The 19,716-nt window shown below is 41.6% G+C and overlaps 1 long non-coding RNA gene across 1 annotated transcript; it reads left to right on the forward strand.

The window, feature by feature from the left end:
• Positions 1 to 1,520: 1,520 nt before the first annotated feature.
• LOC308280414 lies at positions 1,521 to 16,596 on the forward strand. The gene is made up of 5 exons (XR_013961726.1): positions 1,521 to 1,639; positions 5,707 to 5,757; positions 5,935 to 6,099; positions 6,325 to 6,437; positions 16,484 to 16,596. It is a non-coding gene; the product is annotated as an uncharacterized lncRNA (long non-coding RNA).
• The last annotated feature ends 3,120 nt before the right edge of the window (positions 16,597 to 19,716 follow it).

Here is a 19,716-nt window from a genome sequence, read left to right on the forward strand (position 1 = left end):
TGAGCCGGCTAACGTGAACATTTCCTTCAGATATGGCCATGGATGAGGAATGTTGACTGGTTCGTCGTCAGCTTCATCTGGTTCGTCGTCCTCCACGACGCTGATCGCTTCCACATCAAGGTCGCTCTCATCGGTGTCGCTCATGTTGTTGTTGTCAGACGGACTCAAACTCAACTTTGTACGTCTCTAGAGTGTGTCGTAACTTGTGTGATTAGTGTTGCTGTCGGGTTCGGTTCCATAGTCCTCGCTGACACAAATGGGTCTCTGGTTCAGTACTGAAGTTAAGTTAGTTAGTTAGTTAGTGAACAACGTGGAAAAAGTAAACAACACAGCGTGGAGCCTGCAGGCTGAGAAAGCTGTGCGCACTGGTGGTATGTCCGGCTTTATGGCCAATGAAAAGCACGAGCACATACAGAGAGCCAATCACAAGTTCGGATGTAGGGAAGCACGAGTAACATTTCATACGATTGGCGGAGCCTGGAACAGCTACCAGAAATACTTTCCCCCACCGAGTATAAATATTATTTTAATTATTTAATCATTCTCGTCATCTCGTGCATTAAAACTAAAGTAACGGCCCTGTTTTGAAATGTACTTCGTTAAAAGTACAGATACTTGTGTTCAAAAGTAACGAGTAAAAGTAAAAAGTACTCGGAAAAATAACTACTCAGTAAAGTACAAAGTACTCAAAAAAGTACTTCGTTACAGTAACGAAGTATTTGTACTTCGTTACTTCCCATCTCGTCGATTTCTCTCACAAAGCTGTGAAACCTGTGCACTATTAAACTAAAAGCAACATGGGAAGAGGTAAGACAAAATATTGTTCCACTGGGTTTATATTACTCATATTATTGATGTGAAGACACAGAACAATATAGCTTTTCAATATCATCATGACACAAATGAGCTTAAACTGCCAAGTGCTTTCAGAATGTCATCTTTGTTCAGTTTCCTTTTTTTTTGGTCACAGGAGCAGACAGATAGACAGACAGACAGACAGACAGACAGACAGACAGACAGACAGACAGACAGACAGACCGATCATTTTAGCTGTTGTCACTATGAAAAGTAATACAAGTTGATATAGGAAGTACGGTGTGTGTGTGTGTGTGTGTGTGTGTGTGTGTGTGTGTGTGTGTGTGTGTGTGTGTGTGTGTGTGTGTGTGTGTGTGTGTGTGCGTTTAGTGCCAACACGACATCAGGGTCTTATAAGGACAGGAGACGGTTTATTTACCCAGCCACACAGTGTGTGTGTGTGTGTGTGTGTGTGTGTGTGTGTGTGTGTGTGTGTGCGCGTGCGCGTGTGTTGTGTGGATTTTGTACATTTTGTAGTGTGTGAGTGAAATAATTTAGGGGTTTCTTTCTATACAATGTTGTTTATTCATAATACCAAATAGAGAAAAATCTGATACTATGAAGGTCATTTGGTGCCATATTACCGTAAAAGACATAACATGACACATGCAGGTGCATTGTATCATGAAACCACAAATCTAATTTTTATTTTATCTTTGTTTTGTAGAAACAATTGGAGGAGCAATTGTAGGAGCAATTGTAGTTGAACTTATAAGAGCAATTATAGGAGACATTGTAAAATCAATTGAAGAAACAATTGCCAAATGTATCAACTATGCCAAAGGTAAGAAGCAGGGCAATTCAACATTTTCTCATTTGCTTCATTTAATTGTGTGCCTCTAGGCCAGTATGTTACTTATAATTCTTTGTCCCAATCTAGTGTGGGGTACAACCCCTCCTCCCAGCTTCCCCAAACACAGCCAAGTGCGCTTGTACCACGGTGTATTCAAACCCCTATGGGGCTTTCAAGCCGTGACATCATTTTGTAGTCAGACCTCAAAGCAGATTTATTGTCAATATCTGTCCCTCGCTATTTCAACAGATCCGAGACAAAATTAACGACTAAAGTATAATTCTACCACTTTCCTTTCAACAACAAAGAGAAGAAAAAATTGTAAATAGTAGTAGTAAAAAGATTCTCGGCCGCTGGGGCCTTTTGGCCCCAAAAGTTCTCCTCTGCCTACAAAATGATGTCAGACTTAACAGCCCCATAGACCAGTAGCCATCTGCGAAGAGAGAGCCTGGTTACGACCATAGGCTGAAACGGCATGAAACAGTGCTACTTCCGCCGGGAGAATTTCACCGGATGTTTTTTTTACAGTGTGGTGTATTCCCCGCTGGCAAAAAAAAAACTGTTCTACTTCTCCCGACCCTTCGGTTGTGCTCTTAATGAACAATATCCAAACAAAAACATGTTTTCTGACAAAGGACACCTATTAACACATCGGAGGCCCCACTAGGGGACGCCAGAGCCCCAGCTGGCTTCCCAAAAAAACTCCATTGACTTCCATAGAAGCATACAACGGCCTGTTGCGTCAATGCATACGTAATGACGTCACTTGGTCACATGAGCGCAGACAGGATGTTATTGTGTAAGTTACTGTAAGGGCTAGTGGTGATCATAGCTATTCATTGCCGATCAAAATTTGGACATTATGCCGCACGCGGCCACAGTTTTAGCCATAAAACAAACATCGGAGATAAAGGGCTTTAAAGATGGGGAAATGCATTGGAGTGCACGGACAAAAACGGCCGCGAGATGCTCTCAGCGTCGACTCGAAGCGACTAGCGGCTAATGGGCTACATCCAGGCGTAGCTCCGACCATACGGTGAGATATAAAGCTATACTGTAAATACAGTAAACGCGTCAAACGCGTCGTGGGCCTCCAGCGACATCAAAGAAATTGTCGCGTAGACACCTCGTGGGCTTCCGATGTGTTAAGTGTCGGTTAAGAGCTACAATTTATTTAGTTTTGTTTCACATGACGTTTTGTTTCACATGACGTAATTTCTGTTAACCGCGGCACTTCCACCACTAACGGTGTCTGCAGGTTCATGCCATTTACATCGCCTATTGTGGCCCGGGTCACAACGCGCCGCTTCGCACCGCGTTGTGAGCTTATACAGTAGATCGGCTATTTTCACTTATTTTTTAAATATTTGTGGGACTTTTCTTCATGAAATGACATAGAACTATGTTGCTTTTTTGGGAATGTTTTTTCAAAATGTTTTGAAATAATTAAAAACAAAATGTAGGAAATGTGTGTCCAATGACCCACAAATGGGTCCCGACCCAGTGTTTGTGAAACAGTGCTATATAGACTCCACAGTGGAGGATGGTTACTTTATCCCTGCAAGTCCCAACAGAATCCATATATGGCCAAGACAGATGGCCAAGACAGATGCATGGCCAAGACATGGCGCGACCTCGCCCTTTAGGGCTTTTCGCTCTTATGCGTCTTACTGGTGATATTAACTTACTGTATGGTGATTTTTGCATGTTAATCATGAATCAATCTAACACAATTAATTTGCAATCTAACAACTTTGGTAGCATTGCCGAACATCAGTTAACTGTATGTAGATAAGGGAAACCTGTAGCTGCTAACTGACGTTTCCATGATAACATTGTTATATGTGTTGTTAAATGGATGAATGAGTGTTATTCTATCATTAGTACTTTTAAGATAGGTTCAAATGACATAGACTGGAAGCAAGTGACATAACATACCATGTTGTTTGTTAATCCTCCTAATCATGTTAGATTGATTTATGATCAACATGCAAAAATCACAATACAACGGCGGAGCAAGCGATAGCAAGTCTTTGTACACAGTAACGTTGAAACCTAACTTACTTTGAATATCATGGATGTAACCTTTCAATCCAGTCACTAGCCCTTCTTTATGTTGACGTTGTCATCTGCCCATTTATCAATTTGGTCAAAAGAAATTGGTGGAACCGTAGTGGTGGTTTGTAATGCAGGCTCTGACGCAATGTCACCTCATGCCGTGACAAAATGGCTGCGGTGTGAATATGGTGCACCGGGTGAAATCATCCAGCAAGGGCTTCTTGCCAGAAATAGCAGCCAAACCACTTGCCTCGAGTAGCCCAACCCAGCAGGCATTTTGAGTGTCAGTTGGGGCAAAAGCAGTCCTCACAACAATACTAGGCATTCTTGCTCTAGCTCTCAACGAAGGCGGTCGCTCTCTCTATCTCTCTCTACCTCTCTCCCTCCCTCGTGTGTCTTCCCGCTGCTTTAAGGAGAGTTTTTCTCTACACTGTCTTCGGAATGACCAAACTACTAACAATGGATATGGTTACCTGGTTCCTGCTTTTGATTACTTCTCATCAAGAAAACTGGCTTGGGGGAGTCAAGTATCTTTTCGGAACGTATCTTTTCGGAACGATGATAACAGGTTTTCTGCTGATTGGCACGAGCATTGCCCTGGATTATCGGAAGATTTGCAAGACGGCAGCAATCCAAGGAGCCAACAAGCTGCCTGCCATGCTAATTGAAATTGGTAGGGCTGTGGGTACTCTGAACGGGGCGATCAATGAACTGAAGAGGGCCGTGTGCCCGGACTGATGCGAACACTGATCGCTGAGCTGAGGCATTACGGAGATAACAACATGGAGATTGATCGTAAAACTTTGATGGAGAGTTTCTCACTGCCCTATACAAAGGACCAGGAAACGGACATTAGAGTGAATACTCTATTTTTCACTCGCTCTAAAACAAGCTGAATTCAACGGATTGGACCCCCCCCCCCCATTCCCCCTAGGAGGAGAAGACACTGTGGAGAAAGCCTACCCCCCCCCCCCCACACCCCTTCATGCCTACTCCCTCATGGACATCTGTTGTTTTGACTTCGAGTTGGGGGCCTTTCTCAGGGTGTTATCGCATAGCGAAAAGACATTTTGACCTAGGCTGTTATCTGGAAGCTTCTACACAGACTGACGCTAACACAAACATGACTCCCAGACTTACACGCACACACACAACCATACACCCGCCTTCAACCCCCCCCCCACACGTTTTGTCTGGGCTCTTTTTTTCCCTTCTCCCACGCAGTTCCTCCCAAACCGGAGGCGCGGTATGGAAGCACTGGTTTTTTTATCGCCCAAAATCCCTGCAACCCCCCCCCCCCCTCACCCCCACGCAAAGCTTGCACCCCCCTCTCTCTCAACTCTTTTCTTTTCATGCAAGTGAAATTTTGGTGCGCTGGTACAGGGGCTGCACCGCGACTCAGCGTGTCACGTATGCCTTGATGTGTTACAAATGTTTGTATATATGTTTTGAATACATGACTGCTGTGTCGTAAGACAAATTTCAGTGTGAACTGACAATAAAGTACTATATCATATCATATCATATCACTATATCATATCACTTACTATTCTGTCCCTATCGGTACGCAACTTGAATGGTGCTGAGTCGGCTCAAGCGACCTTCGCAATGCTCGACATGGCGTCTCGCTCACTTTAGCTCACTCGGCAGTGTCTCGTGTGGGTCAAGGTTGCTTGAGATGGCCCGGTGGTCTAAAACTATAATTTATCAGGGGGAAAAAGTTATCTGCGGTTGGTGGAAAAGTAGTGGCACAAGCGGGATGCAAACCTGGTAGGTGTGGATTGATGAATGATTTCATCATTCACCGAATATGGTCTATAGACACTGTTTCTTTCTTTTAAAAAGTGCTCTAGTAGTACTTGTGTGAGGAACAGTAAAATGAAAATCCTAAAGTGGTAGAAAAGTTGCATTCATTTTAAGAAGCCAAACCTTGATAAACTTGAACACACTTTATGCTGACTTGAATAATAATTTTCTATCTATCGTCTTTGTTTCCAAAGTCGTCCTGATCATCTGGAGCCTGGGAATGGGTGCTATCCATATTGCCATAGGTGAGATTCTGCCTGGTGGTTCAAAGTGCTGGACACATTCTTATTGCTGCTAAGTTGAGGAATCTATGAGGATCCAAAATAAGAATTGTAGCCTACTCTTGTGTGTATATAAGTAACAATAAATATTACAGATTTAAAAAGTCATGAAACATTCGTTTTAATATCAACACTACTTAGGGAAGGTGTATGACTGCCCTGCCCTGCCTGCCCTTCCTATCATGCATCAGGCCTTTGGCAGTGTTGTGTTGGCCATGTGGTTCCTGCTTTACCTGGAATACTCTTCAAAATGTGACTGCTTAACCTACACAAAGTTTGTGGTGGTTATGATTGAACTCATCTTTAGTAAGTATTATTGATTACACACAATTCTGTCTATCTATCTCTGTGTGTGTGTGTGTGTGTGTGTGTGTGTGTGTGTGTGTGTGTGTGTGTGTGTGTGTGTGTGTGTGTGTGTGTGTGTGTGTGTGCGTGCGTGCGTGCGTGAATGCGTGCGTGCGTGCGTGTAAATGCTAATAAATTAATGCCAAACCGTATTACACCATTTTTCTTTTCTTTTTTGACCAACAGTAAATGTAATGAGCTTCGGCATGAGACCCAGCTACAACCCGACATCAGACACAGAGTTCTGCGAGCTGGACAATTTTTCATTCTACGTTGGCATTCCATGGGATGTCATAATGGTGATGACAGGTTTTGCAGGGGCTGGACAGTTCTTCCTATATGGGAAAAGTACTATGTATTTGCATTCTGGCCTATACACATCCCACAATCCCAAACAAATAGGGTTAGGGTTAGGGTTATGGTTAGGGTTAGGGTTAGGGTTAGGGTTAGGATTTATAATGAACTGATTGCGCTTAAAGAGACAGTGTACTGCTCTGGTGCTCTGGCCTACAAGGGCTCTCCATCATCCGCCAACACTGGTTAAACTTGACTCAAGCACTCCCCAAGCCACATTGAAAAACGTGAATAATACTATGTAAACCAATAAGACTATACCTAAACCTGAGAGACTGTGCAGGGCAAGGACGTCCAACTCCTTGAGCCCATTAAAAACTAGACCGCATACCCAAATGATCATACACCATCCAGGTCAAGAATACCTTAAAACCAGCTAAACCCTATACTAAAAGTTATGTACGTCAGGACACTTTTCTGGCCACCCTGTAGTTTTAATTATGTTCCTCGGGCTGATTCCTAAAACCATATAGGGTTAGGGTTAGTAGCGTAATCCGATTACTGCAATTTTAAAAGTAACTACTACTTTCAGTTAGTCGATTTATGATGGCTGTTAACAGTTTTATCATAAAATATCTAATTTTAAAGATTCACATACTGGATAACACAATAGTCCACTTGTACACATACTGTAATTCACACAAACTACTGCATGTTCAGAAAATAGAATAGGTTAGATCAGGTTCTCAACCTTATTTTTTTACCAGTACCACTCAGAAAATATTTGTCTCTCCAAGTACCACCATATGACGTTAAAATACAGTAGCGTACACCTTCCCCATCCTATTCATAGACAGGCACAGTACACACAGAAGGCAAAAGTATTCCTACAAACAAAATAAAGAAAAACTACTTAATAGCTTTATATCCAAATGACTGGTACTTTCTAAGCAATGGCCAAATGTATAATGTACATATACTGTACTTTAGGCATATATAAGAAATATATGTATTGTTGATTTCAAGCATTCACTTGTGACGTCGGCCGCCTCTCAATGCAAACAACCAACCTCTGTCACTGACATACTCTTGCTGAGAACGACCAGCATCCGTTCTCCTATCAAAAAATACATAAAATCATGTTTTACTCATAACAATCCATAGCCAGCCTCGATACAAGATCCGAGGCTAAACAATTAAGTGAAGCACCAGCGCCCACCAGGTTACACCACTTTTTCATGTCAAGGACTCCCAAAATGACACTTATTAGCCCATGGACCACCAAGCATCACTGCTCTAGCAGTGATTCTCAACCATTTTAATTCCAAGGACCCCCAGTTTGACATGCATTAGGCTACGGACCACCATTTATTGAGTAAAATCAATGTTAATTTAACTCTGAGTGTTAGGGTTAGGGTTACAGACCCATGGTCCATTTGTTTCCAAACTAGCATTTAGCTGCATGGGGGTGCATTTCGATTTTGTACACTCTACAGACCCATAAGGGTCCATTTGGTTCCTAACTATCATTTAGCTGGGGACCCCCTGGGTTGGAACTCCCTCAAGGACGCCTTTAGGTCCCCGGACCCCACTTTGAGAACCAATGGCTTAAACAAGCCACTTTATAGGGGGTGAGGAGACTGAGGACTGGGCGTGGCCTTGCAAAAATCGGCCACTTCCGCCCGCCATGTTCATTGCTAGCCTATCTTTCTTGTGAGACTCTTGGATAAAAGGAAGCGATGACCTGAGAACAGCAATGACAGTTTGCTGGTTGTAGACAAGATGGATTGGTCAATGCAAGTGTACTCTATTACAACTCGAAGTCCAGTAGTAGGCCTATTCAAAATTTACATGAGTAAAAGTATAAAAGTATTGGTAATGGTATCAAAATGCACTTAAAGTACCAACAGTAAAAGTAGGCCTACTCATTGTGCAGAATGTCACTTTCAAGTTATCAAAACATCTTTTGAAAATAGCATGGATCTAACATTGTGAGCTTGTTGTAGATCGGCTATTTTCAAATGGTCAAAATATATGTATATGCTGAAGTGGTTAATGATGTTTTGTAATAATAATCAAAATCTACAAAGTATAGTAGGCCTATAGCATTGCTGACTAAAGTTTTGAAATAAATGCAGTGGAGTAAAAGTAGGCCTACAATAATATTATTTGGATCAGAGATGTAGTGGAGAAGAAGTAAAAATATTGGCAAAGTACATAACTCAAAAGTGTACTTAAGTACAGTACTTAAGTAAATATACTTAATTACTTTACACCACATAGAGCATCGCAGTGCGGTGTCGGAAGTAAACAACCCATTCATTTTCACCATAGCGTTTTTCATTATCAGCCACAAAGTCGTAGCAATTCAATGTACACTTACCACTAGGCTGGTGGTTGTAAAATGGTTCTATATGCTCCTGTAGAACCCCCGAGTATGTATGCAATCACTCTAGTTTTAGTAAAAACACGTTTTAATCAAGATCGCACGGAGAAGAACTGCATTTCCCATACTGCTAAACGTAAAAACGACGTCTGTGATTGGTCTAGCTTCTTCTTCTTTCATGTATCTTGCGGTTACCGCGGAAGTAGCTACTGCTACTGCCCCCTGTCTTCCCGGCGGATTATTGCACGTCAGCAGAACAACGTGAGCGATCGTCTTTCTTTTACAAATATGATCCACTATGTTAAGGATGACGATAAGAGCGTCCACAGAGATGACAATCATTACATTTCAGGCCGTATGCTGGCCTGGATAACTAAACTGAGCGTGATTTAAGGGCTTTATTTCAGGAAACAACAACAACATTCGCTATGCATTCTGGGAGTGTAGTTTCCGCAATTTTAAAAATAATGATGTAGGCTACACAGTCTTGTACCCTGCCCTTTTTTTCAGCTTTCTAATTAATCTTTGCATTAAAAAAAATGTGAATATTGACATGATCCCTCTCCAGCCGAGGTGGCTTTGTCCAAGGCTTAAAAACGTTTAATTAAATACTTTATGAAACGTCTATGGAAGAAATGAATGCGGAAAACGCTTCCGACACCAGAGTGAGGACGGGGTGGGGCTTCAACTGCGATGCTCTAGCGTGCCTACAGCACAGGCAGTTATTGGGCCACTGCCAAGACCACTTGCAATTTGACTCGGCCATTACTCCGTCGATTTTCATCAAAAAATTTAAATTTAAACGTGTCCATATTCACTGGAATGTCTGCTTTCATTTGCTGGTGCCCTCTAACCCTCCCAATAAAAAGATATCACGCTAAAATTGCGATTTCGGCTGTCCATGCATGAGCACAGAAAGAGCACAAGCAGATCAGAACAGCCATCACATTCATCCATTGCTTTGGAAAAAAGATCGGTTGATATATAACATTCCCTATAAACAGTAGGCCTAAAATGTTACAATATTTGGATCAGAGATGTAGTGGAGAAGAAGTAAAAATATTGGCAAAGTACATATAACTCAAAGGTGTACTTATACAGTACTTAAGTACTTAATTACTTTACACTACATAGCGTGCCTGGCTACAGCCAGTTATTGGGCCACTGCCAAGACCACTTGCAATTTGACTCGGCCAATACTCGGTCAATTTTCATCAAAGAATTTAAATTTAAACGTGTCCATATTCACTGGAATGTCTGCTTTCATTTGCTGGTGCTCATTATTGTCTCCCAATAAAAAGATATCACGCTAAAATCGCAACTTCGGCTGTCCATGCATGAGCGCAGAAAGAGCACAAGCAGATCAGAACAGCCGTCACATTCATCCATTGCTTTGGAAATAAAGATCGGTTTATAATAATATAACATTCCCTATAAACAGTAAAATGTGTGTGATCGTTATGTTGATCAAATATGGTTTTATTGAAATGCAATCAAAGCCTAGAGCAATTGAAGTAAAGTATCGTTGCTTGCTCAACAAGTAGAACTAGTACAGACTGATCTTGATGCATCCGAGACCTAACAATGGCAATGGCCGCCAAAGTGGGCGGGGTTAAGCCCCGAATCTTGCTGTGATGTCATAACCGACAGTCCCTATAAGGACTGCCTTTTGCTTACCTTTGTAGAAACAGCGTGTGTAAGCCTTGATCATGCATATCTCCTTCTGCCTTGTGTAGTTTTCCTTTCAGGATTGTTGTAAATATTCCATAAATCGCCACTGAAACTATTTGTTGGTGTTAAACTTATCAGTGCTGCCATTGTAATCAAAGGCAGATACAGCGTTCCTAAATCAGATTATTAGCTTTTATTTCCCAACAGAAACGTAATAAATAACCACTGTTTATCCAACTTTCTCCACGTTGAGTAAAAACAATAACAACCGGGCAGTTGCCCCTTCCAATCACAGAGAGGGATGCGTAAAATAGGAGTCATTCTTCTTCTTCTTCTTCTAATGGGGTTTCCGGCAGTGTTGACGCTTTAGCGTATTACTGCCCTCCGCAGTTCAGGGTGGTATTGCACTCCTTAGAGTTCCTATATCCTCTGATAGAGGTCTGCGTTGTGGAGGAAAGCCAGGATGCTCCTCTCCACAGCATGATGCTCCTTTCGCTGACTGAACAGTGATTTATAATCCAAGATAGAGATTCCAATATCCTCCATTTCATAGGAGTCATTGATTGGCTGTGAGACCTTACATGCGGAAATGGTGTCAGCAGACTTACAAATTCACAATGCGTCGCAGTTAGCCACACTGTGAGCTTATAGATCTGCTATTTTCGATGCGCACCACCGTCTTACGACAGAACATAGCATAACATGCTGACGTTCCCTGAAGCGACAATTACACCAATGCGTACTGGTATTTCTACTTGAGTATTTTATTGTTTTGTTTCATCTGCCGTGCAGCGGAGCAGCGGCGCAACATTAATTTAAAACCAAAGTAGCGAGCCTGTTTTGAAAATGTAGCGGAGTAAAAGCACAGATACTTGTGTTAAAATGTAACGGATAAAAGTAAAAAGTACACAGAAAAATAAATACTCAGTAAAGTACAAAGTACTGAAAAATGTACTTCATTACAGTAACGAAGTATTTGTACTTCGTTACTTCCCATCTCTGCCTATATGCCAAGAAAGACAAGAAGGAAACATCGCGTTCAGGTTCTATTCCATCCTCGTATGGACAAAACAGACAAAACAACAACAATGCTAACCCATCCAATCACATTTCTCCCTTCTATAACCCCTCTTCTTGTTCTTCTTCTTCTTCTTCTTCTTCGAATGAACCCATATTCCATGGGTCACATGACTCACATCCCAACAGCAACATTTAAACCAAAACCATTAGAATTGAAATTTGTCTACTATGAGGGCCGTTATCAGCACAGGTTTGGTATTTGACCAGGAGTATTTGTACTCTTATTCAAGTACTGTGGTGGAGTACTCTGTCCATCTCTGCTTAACTTTGGATCCCTATTCTACACACCATTTTATTTTTTTTATTTTTGAATTAAATATTAAATAGATCTGCTATTTTCACTACTTTTGTGTGACACTCTTGTATGTATGATGAACGACTGTACATAAATACAGAGGTTCTCAAACCCAAAACCCGGAGATGATCTTGACATGAACAGGAAACACACCAGTAGTTTTATAATTCAACAACATACTTTGTAAATGACAAGTGTACTTGCAAGATTGGTCAAGAGGAATGGAAGTAAAATTGCTTTCACTAATCACTGACAATGTCTAGATTTACCAGCATTAGACTGTTCTCCTACTCCTTCCTATACTTCCCAAGGCCCCAATACCATACGTGGACTCCGTAGTCGTAGGATCGTGCACGATCGTACTCGATTTACTTGAGATGGATTAGGCCTTTGCTGTGACTAATTTTAACCCATTAAGTATGGGAAACCCGTTTTTGTGTTTTTTATCCTTCAAGACAGGAAGAATTTTTTTTGTGTTATTGTTGCTATGTACAGTAGAGTACAGTACAGTACACCATTGTTTTGTAATTTTTGAAAAAAAGTTTGATGTTTGTCTGAAAAGGCGTGAAAGGGAACGTCCAAAGTCAAAAGAAAAAAGTTGGCAGTAAATGCGATAATGATCAATGTTCAATGATCAATGTTAATGATTAATGTCGGCTCAATGTTCAATGATCAATGTTAATGATTAATGTCGGCTTGGATCAAAGAATCTATGTACTTTAAGTTCCTACTTATTGGTATCTCAAATAAAACTGTTCTTTCAAGGTTTGAGAATGAAAAAACTTCACTTGTTAAGATTCATTTTTGATCATTTAGATCTCAGTGTTCTGCCTATTATTTAGGGGTCCACTTGCAATATCCTCATGGTCCACCAGTGGGCCCCGGACCATATGTTGGGAAACATTGAAGTAGGGGGCAGATAAGAATTAGGTCCTCCTTCTCGCTCACCGGCTAGTGAAAGTGAAATCTTCAGGTGAGCATAAGGTCACAGTGGACCGGTGTGTGTTTTTAGACGATTGCTTTCACAAAGCTGTGAATCCTGTGCAGTAACTAAAAGCGACATGAAAAGAGGTAAGACAGAATACTGTTTCACTGTGTTTATCTTAATAAGATGAGTTTTGATGTGAAGAGACAGAGCAATAGCTTTTCAATATCATGACCCGAATGAGCTTAAACTGCCAAGTGCTTTCAGAATGTCATTGTTGTATCCGTGATTTGGTCAGAGGACAAGACAGACAGACAGACAGACAGACAGACAGACAGACAGACAGACAGACAGACAGACCGACCAGTAGGCCTACCTGTGTGTGTGTGTGTGTGTGTGTGTGTGTGTGTGTGTGTGTGTGTGTGTGTGTGTGTGTGTGTGTGTGTGTGTGTGTGTGTGTGTGTGCGTGCGTGTGTGTATTTTTTAATGTGTATGTGAAATAATTTTGGGGGTTTCTGTATACAAAAAATATATATAATTGTAGGAAGGTCATTTTGGTCATTTTGCCATAAAAGACAATGGACACATGTAGCCTAGGTGCATTGTATCATGAAACCACAAATCTAACTTTTCTTTTATCTTTGTTTTGTTTGTAGAAACAATTGCCAAATTTGTCAAATTCTCCAACGGTAAGAAGCAGGAGCCACAAAAGATGTTTGCTTTATTTATTTATTTGTACCTTTTCTGGTCAAGAAAGATAACTTTTTGTTGTTGTTTCCTAATTTCTCAAAGCAGATCGAGTATACCAGTAAGCCATGCATGTGTTGTGCCAGCAAAATGAAAATATCCAAGGATGAATACTTTCCTTATTTTCCTTCAATAATGTATTTCTTCTTATATTTTGTATCTGGCAACACTTCTTTAGAATAGGAGAATGTAAGAATAGCTTTATGACTTCTACAATAATAAATTATGATTAAATTAAGCACAGAATAGTAAATCTTCATCCCTCCGAACAACATGCTCATCAACCTGTATAATGCTCATAACCATGTATGACCAGTAAGACTCCCTAATCGGGAGATTCGCAGCTTGATTGTAGGGCAAAATGTGTAGGAGCAGTGTCCAAAAATGTGTTTGAAAAAATCAGCCTGATGGTGGCGCTATGTGGGACAGATCCATGTTGATGAGATGAGTGTAGTATACTGTTTACCGATTTGCGTGATTTTTGGGCAAAATATGTAGGAGCAGTGTCCAAAAATGTGTTTGACAAAATCTGCCTGATGGTGGCGCTATATGGGACAGATCCATGTTGATGACATGAGTGTATAGACATACTGTGTACTGATTTGCATGATTTTAGGGCAAAATCTGTAGGAGCAGTGTCCAAAAACCCTGGTCCTGATCAGGGCTAATAACGGCCATTGCATGGTGCTGATGTATTCGAAACGGCTTAACTTTTTCCTACTTTTTCTATTTTGTTTTTGTTGATAATAATTTTCTGTTTACTGTCTGTGATTCCAAAGTCGTCCTGATCGTCTGGAGCCTTATAATGGGTGCGGTCCATCTGGTCATGGGTGAGAGTCTGCCATATTAGTTGGGGCAAATCCGATACATCCGTGACCACGAGAGCGAAGGTCCGTTTCTCAATGGATTTGTCATCTAGGAGGGTTATTAAATAAATTTGGCCGGGGTGTATTTTTTAAAATGTCAGGGAAAATGTTTGACAGCTAAGGTAGGTTAGGTCTCATTCACTTACTATACACTATACTATAAAGTAAAAAAGAAATGCTCCCAAAAAATCTGCTTTAAGTGGGATTCCTTTTTAGGGTTTTTTAATTATTCTGAATCCATCGCAAGCATTTGTTTTGCATGAAAAACATTCCTTGGGCTAAAAACGGACCCCAAAAGACTGTGAAAATGTATGAATCATCGCTAAACCATTGTTTTGTGGGGCCATTTCTTGCACAAGGAATGTTTTTTGTGCAAAACAAATGCTTGCAATAGATTCAGAATAATTAAAAACCCCTAGTCTGACCCCTCACATCCCACTTAAAGCAGATTTTTTTGGGAGACTGAATATTACCCTAGCTGTCAAACATTTTCCACACCATTTTGAAAAATACACCCCGGCCAAATGTTTTTAATAACCCTCCTAGATGACAAATCCATTGAGAAACGGACCTTTGCTCTCGTGGTCACGGAAATGACCCAGCTATATGGCTCCCTGGTGGTTCAAAGTGCTGGACAAATTCTAAACACAAATGTTTATTATTGCGGCTACAAAGTTGAGGATCCAAAACCTAAAAATATTACTCTTGCTTGTATATACAGTAGTAACAATACATTTTACAAATTTAAAAGTCTTGCACACATCTGTCCCTCTGCAGATCAGTGTTGTTTTTGTTGATGAAGAAGTTTGACAAAATCTTTCGTTAACGCCCCTTTTTTTCACAACAAAGCCGTGATGTTGACGAGCTAAACATACCACTTTCATAACTAAAATATGACGAGACGTATGTCTGTTTTCGTTGACGAGACGAACATCTGGTCTATCGGACATAAAAAATGCATGAAAAGCTGTGAAAATTTATAGTGGCTGTTTCAATGGGAGTGTACTGGCCAATCATATGGAACGTTCTAGGACGCATATACAGTAGCTACAGGCTCTGTTGTTGGCTGGGATGTCGGCATGATTATACACGTGTTGTTTGTTGTTGTCAGAAGTTGAGGTTAAGGTTAGGGTTAGGGTTAGAGTTAGGGTTAGGATTAAGGTTAGGGTTAGAGTTAGGGTTAGGGTTAAGGATAGGTTTAGATTTTGGTGCACCTCTGCCGCGGTCCAATTAAGTGACTACAATGGGAGCGCTCCCTACATCCGGTTCAGCCAATCACAAGCTTCAAAAATGAGTCCGGGGCCGAGTTATCCATCTTTCCCAGTGGGATCCATAATCACGCGTCAGTGACAGCCAACGTTGTGTATGACTGTGACGCCACGTGTAAATCCTTGGAACTCAACAGCACCGTATTTTTCTCCCTCTCTCTCTCTGTGTGTGTGTGTGTGTGTGTGTGTGTGTGTGTGTGTGTGTGTGTGTGTGTGTGTGTGTGTGTGTGTGTGTGTGTGTGTGTGTGTGTGTGTGTGAGTGTGTGTGAGAGAGAGAGAGCTGCTGTCTGTCTGTTGTGTGACAAGTAATGTGCCAGTTTAGTGGTACCATAAATGTGCATACAGTAGCTACTCCTTTGTGGACTGTGCATATGAATAGGATGGGGCTGGTGTAATCTATTGTCAGTTATAACAGTGGTACTTGGAGAGATACTGTATTTCTGGGTGGTACTGGTACAAAAAGGAGAATCTACTGTAGGATATTCCCGTATTTTGTGTTGTTGTAACATAAGTTGTAGCCTATTGTGTTATTGTTTATTGTTAACCTTCAAAATGGGATGTATTTTATGTGAATACTGTCAACATCAGATCTTAAATCCAATACCTTGACCTAATTAAATTACTTTAAACACATTATTTTATTTTATTTGTTTGACTAAAGCCAATGACTAAAACTGTCTAAATCTATATATACTACAATGGTCTACAGATCAGATAGCTAAATGCCAAATGGTAATAAATGCATGCCAAAATGTATTTCAACATTGTGATTTATTTTATTTTATTTTTTTTTATTTTTTTTTTGCCCCACAGTAAATGTAATGAGCTTCGGGATCAGACCCAACTACCACCCGACATCAAACACCACCGCAGACACACTAATCTGCGACCTGGACATGTTTTCATTCTACGTTGGCATTCCATGGGATGTCATAATGGTGATGACAGGGTTTGCAGGGGCTGGAGAGCTCTACCTACTCCATGACAACAAAGTCACACAAAACGACAGCAATGCTAACCCATATTTCATTAGCCTTCCAGACATTAACAGTGCAGCCAACGGACACGTCACACCAAACTATAGACAATCTCCATTTCGATTGCATTTGGATTTGGTCAACCAAGGAGGCCGGTATCAGTATCAGTACAGGCGATGAGAGCTATATTACCAGGGGTATTTGTACTCTTACTCATGTACTGTGGTCGAGTACTCTGTCCATCTCTGCTTAACTTTGGATCCCTATTACTACACACCATACCCTGCGCATTGCAACCATACATTTTCTCTTTTAAAATGGAGATTAAATAGATCTGCTATTTTCACTACTTTTGTGTGACACTCTTGTATGATGAACCCCACATTATTGGTTTGTACTATAATGTAATCCAATGGTCTTCAACAGGGGTCCAGAACCCTGGGGGTCTGGACCCCGGGGTCCTGAGCCAAGGAGACACCAAATCTTTGTGTCATACTCCAAAAATAGCCCATTGTAGAATGAATGCTTTTGGCAAAGCGGTTTGATGGGAAAAAAGACCAGTCAGACCAACTACAGAGTCAAAGGTCAACTATACTAAGGTTTCAGTTGTTAAACGTCTTAAAATACACGTTAACGTGAATCCAATCCATATTGATAGAAAAGATGATGTAACTAGAAGCAGTGCTCTTCCGAGCACAGGTCTCCAAAAGGTGTGGTATGTTTAGGGTTGCCACCTTTCAGAAATTGAAATAAGGAACACCTCTTCCGGGCACGCGGTGCGTGCGTTCCGTGCGTGTGGCACAGCCGCCGGCCGGCGAAAAAATGCAGTCCCAAACCCATGAAATGCATAGAATAGTTATAACTATAACACACAACATGGTATAACCTATATTGTTTTGCAGTTTGAAGTGGCCAATTGTTTCTAAAATACGAATAAGTTAATTTTGTATGAAATAAAGCAATGAATGATTTGAACCTGGCTCTTGTATTGGGTCACTTGGTGGTCAGTAAAGAGAAGGTAGTCAAGAAACCATTAAGTCATATACTTAAAGTTTAAAGTGCTTTATTAGCAACGAAGATTACAAATGTTTTACTTTAGGCTGAATAGGCTTCACTATAGGCTTCACCTGAGCAACTTTACAGAAATAAGAGCCCAAAATACTTATAATAGTCAGATTTGGCAACACTGCATGGAATTTCTTCCAACCTAGCCCAACATGGCTTATATTATCAGACCTGGCAACTGCATGTTATTTTTCTCCACACACTGTAGGCTCTTTTCTCTTCGGAGATGAGTAAGCCTGGCTACGCAAGGCTACTGTAGGCTAGGTTGCTTGGCAAGCAACCTTCACTGACGCTGTCAAGCCACGGGTTTGTTTCTTCCCACTCGCGTCTGTACCTTTGTAGGCGTCTGTCCTTTTTTGAGGCGGTGGAGTATTGTCTTCAGACGACATTTTTAAAGCGCGCGGTGTGCGCTGACTGTAACTAGGCAACGGTGATTGACAGCGACATGCAGTGCATAATGCAGACAGGGGCCGGCCGGGCTAGCGAGAGGAGAGGAGAGGAGAGGAGAGGAGAGGAGAGAGCGACTGCGAGGCGAGCCGCCTCACCCTCTCCCTCCTTTTGCTGTCTTTTCCTGTGTTTTATTTCATTCATTATTGTTAAATTCTGTGTTGAGGTTTGTGTGACAGACCTTTATGGGGCATTTGGTTAAATACGGAACAAACCGCGTTCCGTATTGGTTCAATACGGAACGCATCTTTTAATTGTCCAATACGGAACGATTCCGTATTATACGGAACGGGTGGCAACCCTAGGTATGTTGGTTGTGGGTGTGCATTGGGTGGTATTGAATTGTTATAGCGCCACCATGAGGCTGATTTCAAAAATTTGAAGTGGCATTTCTTCCTCGGCCTAGTGGAAATGTGTGTGCACGATTTCATTATAATTGCACTGTGCGTTTGTAATTTGAGGCATTTTGTTAAAAACGGCCCAATCCTACAAACTTTGCAAGCCAATCTTAGCCAATGAAGATGGAATATGGAAAATCAGACAGATCTGTGTCGATGACATGACTGTAGAGATACTGCCTACCTATTTGTAGGATTTTTGGACAAAATCTGTAAGAGTAGTGTACAGAAATGTGTTTTGCAAACATCGGCCTCATGGTGGCGCTAGAACACGCCCATTTGAAAAATGTGGGTCAGATGTTCTGAATTGGCATCCAGGGAGTGTGTGTGCTCATTCTGGCAGCGACCAGGCCAACGGCGACTGAGATTAGGTGGTAACAAACTGCGAGGACGCACGCACGGACACAGGGACGCAAGGACGGACGGACGGACGGACAGACGCACGCACGGACAGAGACGAAAACATACTCTCCCCCATTCCTTCGGCTGATGGAGACAATAACAAACTGTAACACTTGCTCAAGGGGTAAATTCAAAACTTAAAATTAAACTTAAACTTAAACCTATACTATGTAACTTTTTTTATAAAACAAATCTTAAAATTGTCCTAACTGTTAAATCGCTAAAGTTTTAGAACCCCCACTCCGTGAATTTCATCTCTGAAAGCCTTTTCTTTATATGTTTTCTACTGGCAGTGACCGGGGCGGTCTTTCGCGCGAAAATTGCGTCATCATACTACCGGCCAATCACAGCGAGGGTTATACAACTGCCGGCCAATCACAGCGCATCTTGAAGTGGGGTCGCTATGGCAGCCATATTTGTTGTCGCCCGTTTGTACCATCCCTTCTCTAGGTAATTTCGCCTACCAGGCAGGGTGAAGGAGTCCATATCTCTGGAATTACTGAACGCACAGGAACAAGGGACCCCTTAAAAGATAGATCTCAGCGAGGTGGAGGCAGACGCGGGGGTCTGAAGGTACGAAAAACGTCCGAAAGACGCGGACGCGACCGCGGTTTGCTATAGGGCTAATGACCACTAGTTGGGCATCTTACACAGTATAGGGGGTGAGGACTGGGCGTGGCCTTGCAAAAATCGGCCACTTCCGCCCGCCATGTTTGTTGCTATCTTTCTTGTGAGACTCTTGGATAAAAGGAAGCGA

This window comes from Nannobrachium achirus (genome assembly GCF_963921795.1).
Source record: "Nannobrachium achirus genome assembly, chromosome: 24".
Lineage (NCBI taxonomy): Eukaryota > Metazoa > Chordata > Actinopteri > Myctophiformes > Myctophidae > Nannobrachium > Nannobrachium achirus.